Genomic DNA, 8,253 nt, shown 5'->3' with positions numbered 1-8,253 from the left:
CCCAATTCAAGAGACCCTACATGAGTTGGGCCTTGCATACCCCTCCAGCCTCATCTCTTACCACCCCTCCTCAGACTCTGCTCCTCGGCCATACTGAATTTCCACTAGTTCCCCAAATGAACCATTAAAAAACATGAGTTGCCATTAAATCGATTCTGATTCATGGTGACCCCATGTGTTTCAAAGTAAAACTATGCTCCATGGAGTTTTCAATGGATGTGACCTTTTGGAAGTAGATCACCAGGCCTTTCTTCTGAGGTGCCTCTGGGTGGATTTGAACCACCAACCTTTAGGTTAGTTGCTGAGCACTTAACCATTTGCACCACCCAAGGACTCCAAATGAACCACACTCTCCCCAATTTCCATGTCTTTGCATTGTTCTCTCAGCCTATAGTGCTCAGCTCCCTCTCTTGCCTTCTCTGTCTTTCCTAACCTTCCCCTGGTTGACTTCAGTTCACACCTTCAGGCCTGTTTAAATGTTATTTTCACTAGGAAGCCTTGCCTGACTCCTCAATTCTGGGATGGCAGCTCCTCCAAAGGGCTCCTACAACAAACACAACTTACTGTATCCCCAAAGCACTTATCATAGTAAGTGGCAATTACTTGTTCCCTCATCTGTCCCACCCACCAGGCCTGAGTTCCTCAAGGGCAGGGACCTTGTCTGTCTAGTTCATGGCTGCATCCCCAGTACCAGGCACGGCACATGGCTCATAGTTGGTAAGTGCGTGTGTGTGTGTGTGCGCGTGTGTGTGTGTGCATGCGTGCGCTGTAAGGAAGCTAATGAGGCAGGACTCGATGAGAACCATGGGGAAAGAGGGACAGGTAATTACAGAAGTAGGTGTTTGGGCAGACTCCACAGATGTAGTACCCACTAATGGGATGTGGAGGACAGGATCAAAGGTCAACTCAAGAGACTATAAGGTTTTGAGGCTGAGTTACTAGGAGGGGGTATAGCTATTCACCAAGAAGGGAGGGGCAGGTTCTGGGAAAAGTTGAACTCTGTAATAGATAGGTAAATATTTCTATGGCTCCAAAAGTTGTGGCTAGAGACAACCATCTGAGAGGCTACCTAGAGAAGTCAATATAAGTCCACAAAGCTACCAAGAGAAGAGTGTATAGAGAGAAGGCTGAGGACAGAACCTTTGGAAGAGTATAAATTATGCTGGGAGAAGAGGAGGAAGCAAAGACATGACATTAAGAGAGGTAGGAGTAAAACCAGGAGAATTAATGGTTCTCGGAGGCCTGGTGGTGCAGTGGCTAAGAGCTTAGCAGCTAACCAAAAGGCTGGCAGTTCGAATCCACCAGATGCTCCTTCAAAACCCCACGGGGCAGTCTAATATGTCCTATAGAGTCGCTATGAGTCAGAATTGACTCGATGGCAACGGGTTTGGTTTGGTTTCAGAGACAAATGGAAATGCCCAAAGAATGTGCCCATCCACATCACTGAGTGCTGCAGGAAGGTGGAAGACTATGAGGATACTCCATTTGGAAACTAGGAAGTCCCTGATTAGAATGGAAGCCAGATCAACGGTATTTAAGAGATAGATGGGCAATGAAGCAGAAGAGGCAGCAAATATAGAATGTTCTTTCCAAATATTTCAAATGAGGGTGAGGGAAACAGTGACCTAAGGGCAACTTGGGAGACAGTATTGGGGTTAAGAGACTGGGCTCCATAGTCAGACTGCTTAAGTTCAAATTAGAGTGCCACGACTCAATAGCTATGTGACTTTAGGCAAGTTAACTTAACCTTGCTAAGCCTCCATTTCCTCGTCTATAAAATGGTTGAACTAGTAGTATCAGCTTCATAGGGTTATTGTGAAGATTATACGAGATAATGTATGTAAAAAACTTAGCACAGGGCAGAGCACATGGTAAGTAACCAATTAATGTGAGCTATTATCTTTAACCCACCACCCATCTGTCAGGTTGTTATACTGTGGTGGCTTGTGTGTTGCTATGATGCTGGAGGCTATGCCACTGGTATTTCAAATACCAGCAGAGTAACCTATGGTGGACAGGTTTCAGTGGAACTTCCAGGCTATGACAGACTAGGAAGAAAGGCCTAGAGCTCTACTTCTGAAAATTAGCCAATGAAAGAAAACCTTATGGATCACAACAGAACATTGTCTGGCTCACTTGCTTTGGACATGTTATCAGGAGTGATCACTTGCTGAATGAGGACATCATATTGGTTGAAGTAGAGGTCCAGCAAGGGTGAGAGGGACTGGTACACTAGCCACAAATGATGGACTCAAAAATGCTGATGATCACGAATATGATGCAGGACTGGGCAACATTTCATTCTGTTGTACATAAGGTCGCCATGAGTCAGAGTCAACTTGATGGCAGCTATCTATTATCCTTAACAGGGTCAAGGGAAGAAATAGGAAGTGAAAGTAAACAGAAAAGGAGAAGTTGCTCATAAAGGACAGAGAGAAGATATTCAAGGGAACCAGGTTCTGGGGAGGTACAGGGGACGGCATTGAGGACTTGAAAGCTAGTTGGAGGTAACAGGGAGATAGCGTTTTCAAAAGCTAAGCTGTTACCTGCTAGATATTGAGTGAGGCTGCCACTTCTATTCTATTTTCTTGAGGAGTCATGCTGAGTCAGCTTGGAGTTTCTCTCACTCCTAGAATATTCCAGTGTTTCCTGAAGCCCTGGTTTCCATTTCTCTGCCTCTCCCCACCTACTGGTTCTCCAGCTGGAGGCAGCTGGGCCTGAGCAGCAGCAGGATCTCCCAGCAGCCCATGCAGTGTGAGGGAGATTCAGAGAGAACTGCTGTCACAACCTCACCTTGGCCTGCATCCCAGACCCTGGCCCAAATCCCACTGTTTCTTTCACAGTCTTCGTCTTCACAATCATTCCAAATGACCTGCTATGGTAAATGATGCTTCTGAAACACTCACAAGGCTTCTATGGGCCTCCCAACTGACCTGCCTGTCTCCAGTGTCATCTCTGCCAAACTGTCCCCACTCTGCTGCCTGTGGTTGTTCTCGCATCTGCTCAAAACCCTCTTATAGCTCACCCTGCAGTAGGTTCCACTGTCTTTGGGAGGGCCTCTGCCACCTGCCCGGCCTCACATTCTGGGACACCTTCATGTTTATCCTCTGCTGCATCCCGACCAAAGCCATGCACACCCTTGATTCTCTGCCTTTGCACATATTGCTCCTCCTCCTGCAGTACCTCCTTTTCTTTTCCACTGGCCCTGCCTCATCTTTCAAGAATGGCATCCAGCTGGAGACCCTTCCTAATATTGCCCCCGCCACCACTACTGCTGAGTTGGATGCGCCTCCCCCCACTCAGCATTCCCATAGCAACTGGTGGTTGGCCACCTCTTCCCTATCATTCCTGTACCTTATAGTAACAGTTGGAGAACATGTCTGTCTTGTTATCAGACTAGGAACTCCTCCAAAATGGGAATTAGGTCTTATTAATATTGCTATCCCAGGGCTTAGCATAGTACCTGTCTACCTCATAGCTTGTGCTCAGGGAATAGTGGTTGAATAAAAAATGTCCTCATTATTAAAATGATGTCTTCTGGCAGGAAGACAAAGGAAGTACATGAGCCCCCTGAGCCATGTGCCCAGGCTCCTACACACTTATTGTCTGACCACCTCTCACTCCATAAGTCAAGGATTGCCAGTTGTTTTGGTGGTTGTCTTCTTTTTATTTCACAAAATACGACCTTTGCTGAGCTGTTTCATGACCATCTAACAAAGGGTATTTCTGGTTGTTACTGGGATTGCCAGCTTGAATCTCCTTTCCAGAGCATCAAGAAGGTTCTTTTCTGAGGGTATCCAAATCTCTCAGGCAAGGCACTGCAGGCACGGAGAACTATTAGAAGACTCTTGTTATCAAGTGATTGGCCAAGTTGAGAATCTGCAGGCAGACAAGGGTCAAAATGCCAGGAGGGGCATTCTGGGGCCATGACATGAGGAACGCAATGCAGGGGCCAAAGTGATAACGGAGACCTGGAGAGTGCCCAGGAGGTAAGTGTAGATTAAGACTGAGTATTAGTTAGAGCCCTTAAGTCTTAAGTGGAACATCAGAGCTTGATTAAGCAACAGGAGGAATTTATTTAAAGGTACTAGAATAGGAATGCAATTGGACCTCAGGAGAGAGTAGGAACCAGGGCCCTGAATCCCATCAGGGTCTTCTCTCCATTTTTTACCTCGTCTTCTTTCTGCATATCTACCATCTATCTACCTAGCTATCTATGTATCTATCTATCCATCTGAGTTTTCTCTGCTTCCCTGGTTCTCTTAGCAGAAAATACCCAAAGGAACAGCTCCCTGATTTATGTACTACAGATTCATCCACAAGGAGACAGACCAAATCACTTTCTCCTTCTCAATTCCAAAGTCTCAAGGAAGTTGATCTGAGTGGCGCAGCTTGGGTCAAAACAACTGGTCCAAACAATTGTAGCCTGAGTGACAGTAGCACATGGTACATTTGTACCTTCATACCTGTGTGGTCTGGGGAACGTATGCAGAGACCACTTTACCAGTTGCTGTTGGGTCAATTCCAACTCATGGCAACCCATGTGTGTCAGAGAAGAACTGTGCTCCATATGGTTTTCAGTGCTTGATTTTTCAGAAGTAGATCATCAGGCCTTTCTTCTGAGGCACTTCTGGGTAGACTCGAACCACAACCTTTTGGTTAGCAGCCGAACATGTCAACCATTTGCATCATCCAGGGAATTTGTGCAGAAGGACAGGTCCTTGAAAAGCAGGAGTTGTTTGGACAGCCCTGTAAGTGTTAAGTACTGGGAGCCAAGAGTTGGGCCAGGTTGATGAGAACAAGCCCAAGAAGGAAATGAGTGAGGGCTGGATCTTGGGTGACCACCTAGCTCAGGGTATCCAAAGGTGCAGTCATTCCCAAGAGTACAAGTCTCAAGAGAGAGTCTGGGAAAAAAAAAAGTTTCTAGCCCTGGTGGAGGAGCCCTGGTGGCACAGTTCTTAAGCACTCAGCTGTTAACTGAAAGGTTGGCAGTTTGAACCCACCAGCCGTTCTGTGGGAGAAAGATGTGGCAGTCTGCTTCTCTAAAGATTACAGCCTTGGAAACTGTATGGGGCATTTCTACTCTGTCCTAAAAGGGTCACTATGAGTCAGAATCAGCTTGACAGCTATGGCTTTTTTTGTTGCTTTTTTTTATGCTTAAATATTTAAGGCTCAGTTAAACCTAACCAAAAGGTTGACAGTTCAAATCCACCAGATGCTCGCGAGTGAAAGATGTGGCAGTCTGCTTCCATAAAGATTTACAGCCTTGGAAACCCAATGGGGCATTTCTACTTGTCCTAAAGAATCACTATGAGTTGGAATCAACTCAATGGCAACAGGTTTGGTTTTTTGGTTTATGCTTAAATAAATTTTGGACACGCTGCACACTACATTCTTTTTTTCAAGATTCACAAATGTATTAGAGTGAAGACTCTGAGAAGTCCTGTAGAAAAGAGACCTATTTAAATCATAACAATGTGTGTATTTGTACATGGAGCTCTTCTTTTAGTGGAATGTCTATAAACCGTCCACCTTTCACAGTGCATAGTACACTTTAGGGACATGGATTGCATTCTTCAAGTTGTGCAACATTCTTACCCTCCTTTTCTGAGTTGTTTGGTTCATGAGTCTTGTTTTAAATCAGTGTTTCCAAAGCCTCATTTATTTGCCTATGACCTTCCTGGGTCTTGTCTTATTTGTCCCATCTGTGCCATTCCTTGGTATTTTTTATTTAAATCCATCAATCGACTTTTTTTTTTTTTCCCCCACCTCATCCTAAACACTTATGTCCTTAAAATCATTGATTTGGCATGGTGGTTAATTTTTTTCCTCAAATGCATTGAAATATATACATAACTATTAAATTAAAACGCTTTCACGCATCACCTATCATCTTCTCAAGTACTAGGGCTAGATGGACCATATTGTGGGGATGCTAGTTTGAAGTGTCAGGAGGGAGAGTGGCCATATGGGCTTGGGTAAGTCAATGAATGAAAAAGACCTTTGTTTTTTGCCCTGGAGACCTCTTAGCACTGTTAGGCACACATGCCAGCAGAGAAGCTCAGCTGACAAGACTGCCTGGATACCTGCATATTTGTACATGGGGCCCACCCTTGGTATGCTATTCTGGAGTCTGTGCTCTGTTTTCATGTTAAACTGGGGTTTTCCTTCAAGAGACCTGGAAAGCAAATGCAGATTCTCCCTGGGAACTGAGGAGAGAGGGAGCAGGAGAGATGTAGTGGTAGCAGGCACTGTCACTCCTGAAGGCAGTCATCAAATTATATTAGACTAACTGCAGTAAGCAGGTGGGGGCCAGATGTCTCATTTGGTGGCCGAGGATTGACTCCAAGACAGGAAGACTATGAGGAGAAACACCAAGAGCAAGGAGAAACTGGCTCTGGCAGCTTGCTTCAGAGAAAGAGCATAGTTTTGGAGTCAGGCAGATCTGAGTTTGAATCCAAGACTCACCATTTACCAGCCACGTATTCTCAGCAACTTTTCGTCTGTTTGTTTGTTTTGATACCCAGGAGTCCCGAGTGGCACAAATGGTTTGTGCTCAATTACTAACCTAAAGATTGGCAGTTTGAACCCACCCAGCAGTACTGCAGAAGAATGACCTGGTGATCTGCTTCCATAAATACTACAGTCAAGAAAACCCTATGGAGCAGTTCTACACTTAAACACATGGGGTCACCATGAGTCATAACTGACTTCGTGGAAACAAGCTTGGGCTATTAGATACCCACTATTATCTTTATTATACAGATGAGGAAACTGGGGCTCTGAGAAGTTAAACAACTTGCCTGTGGTCACACAGCCAATAATTGACCTAGGTTGGTTTGACTGTCAAGTGTATGCTCCTAACCACTGCATTATCCTGCTTTCACTCAATTATTGATTGTCCACCTCTTCTTAGGAGGACCTGTTGCTGGGTGCTGGGGATCAAGTGCTGAGCAAGATGGACAAGATCCCAGCCTTCACAGAGCTTGCATTTTACAGGGTAGGTAGACATTAAACCACTAATTACCTCATTAGTAACTTAATAACAATTGTTGAAAATGTTGCACAGGAGGACATTCTATGAGGGACACTTGACCTGGCTGTGGGAGCAGGGGTCAGGGAAGGCTTCTTTGAGAAAGTAATATTTAGGTTGAGCTTCGAAGCGCTCACAGGACTTAACCCCAAAGTGTTTACCACTAGATGTGATAGAGGTGATTTTATAGTGCATGGATGAATATGTTTTCAGGTTTTTAATTGATTTTATTGATATTATTATTTCATATGAATTTTTTCATAGGTATTATTACTTAGAATGAAGTTAAATTTAAAAAGGGGTCAAAATATTAATAGTAATGGAAGTAGCACTGTTGTTGTCATTGTTATGTGCTGTCAAGTCGGTTCCAACTCATAACAACCCTACGCACAACCGAATGAAATAATACCTGGTCCTATGCCACCCTCATCATCCTTGCTTTATTTGAGCCCACTGTTGCAGCCACTGTGTCAATCCATCTCAGTGAGGGTCTTCCTCTTTTTCACTGGCCCTCAACTTTACCAAGCATAATGTCCTTTTCCGGGTCCCTCCTGATAACATGTTTAAAGTATGTAAGATGAAGTCTCACCATCCATGCTTCTAAGGAGCATTCTGGCTGTACTTCTTCCAGGACAGATTTGTTTGTTCTTCTAGCAGTCCACGGTATGCTCAATATTCTTCTCCAGAACAATGCATCAATTCTTCTTTGGTCTTCCTTATTCACTGTAATTGATATGGTAAAATCTACAAAGGTCATATATGAATTAAGCAGGTTCTGCAGGGCCTTTGAACCTTAAGAGTGATGGGAAGTGTCTCCATGAACAATCTCCTCTTTTACCATGAGACCAGAAGAACTGGATAGTGCCCAGCTACTATTACTGAACATTTTGATCAAAGATTCTATAAAAAAATCCTGTTCAAAGGGGGGAAAATGTAGAACAGAATTTCAAATTCTCATAGACTCCAGACTTTCTGGAGCCATGGAGGCTAGATGAACCTTGAAACTATTGCCCTAACACAATCTTTAAACTTTAAACCTAAAATATCCCCCTGGAAAATATTAAGGTAACCACAAAGGAAACTAACAATCCTACACATCAAAATAAAAAACAAGAAAAACATAAAGACTTAGCAAATACAAAATCAACAACAATGAAAAAGATGAAAAGAAAATAAAGAAAAACGACTCAGCACAGAAAATTAAGTGGAACAAAGAAACT

The sequence above is a fragment of the Trichechus manatus genome, unplaced genomic scaffold (assembly GCF_000243295.1).
Source record: "Trichechus manatus latirostris isolate Lorelei unplaced genomic scaffold, TriManLat1.0 scaffold00008, whole genome shotgun sequence".
Classification (NCBI taxonomy): Eukaryota; Metazoa; Chordata; class Mammalia; order Sirenia; family Trichechidae; genus Trichechus; species Trichechus manatus.
The sequence above is the reverse complement of the archived record's forward strand: the minus strand, read 5'-3'. Positions refer to the sequence as shown.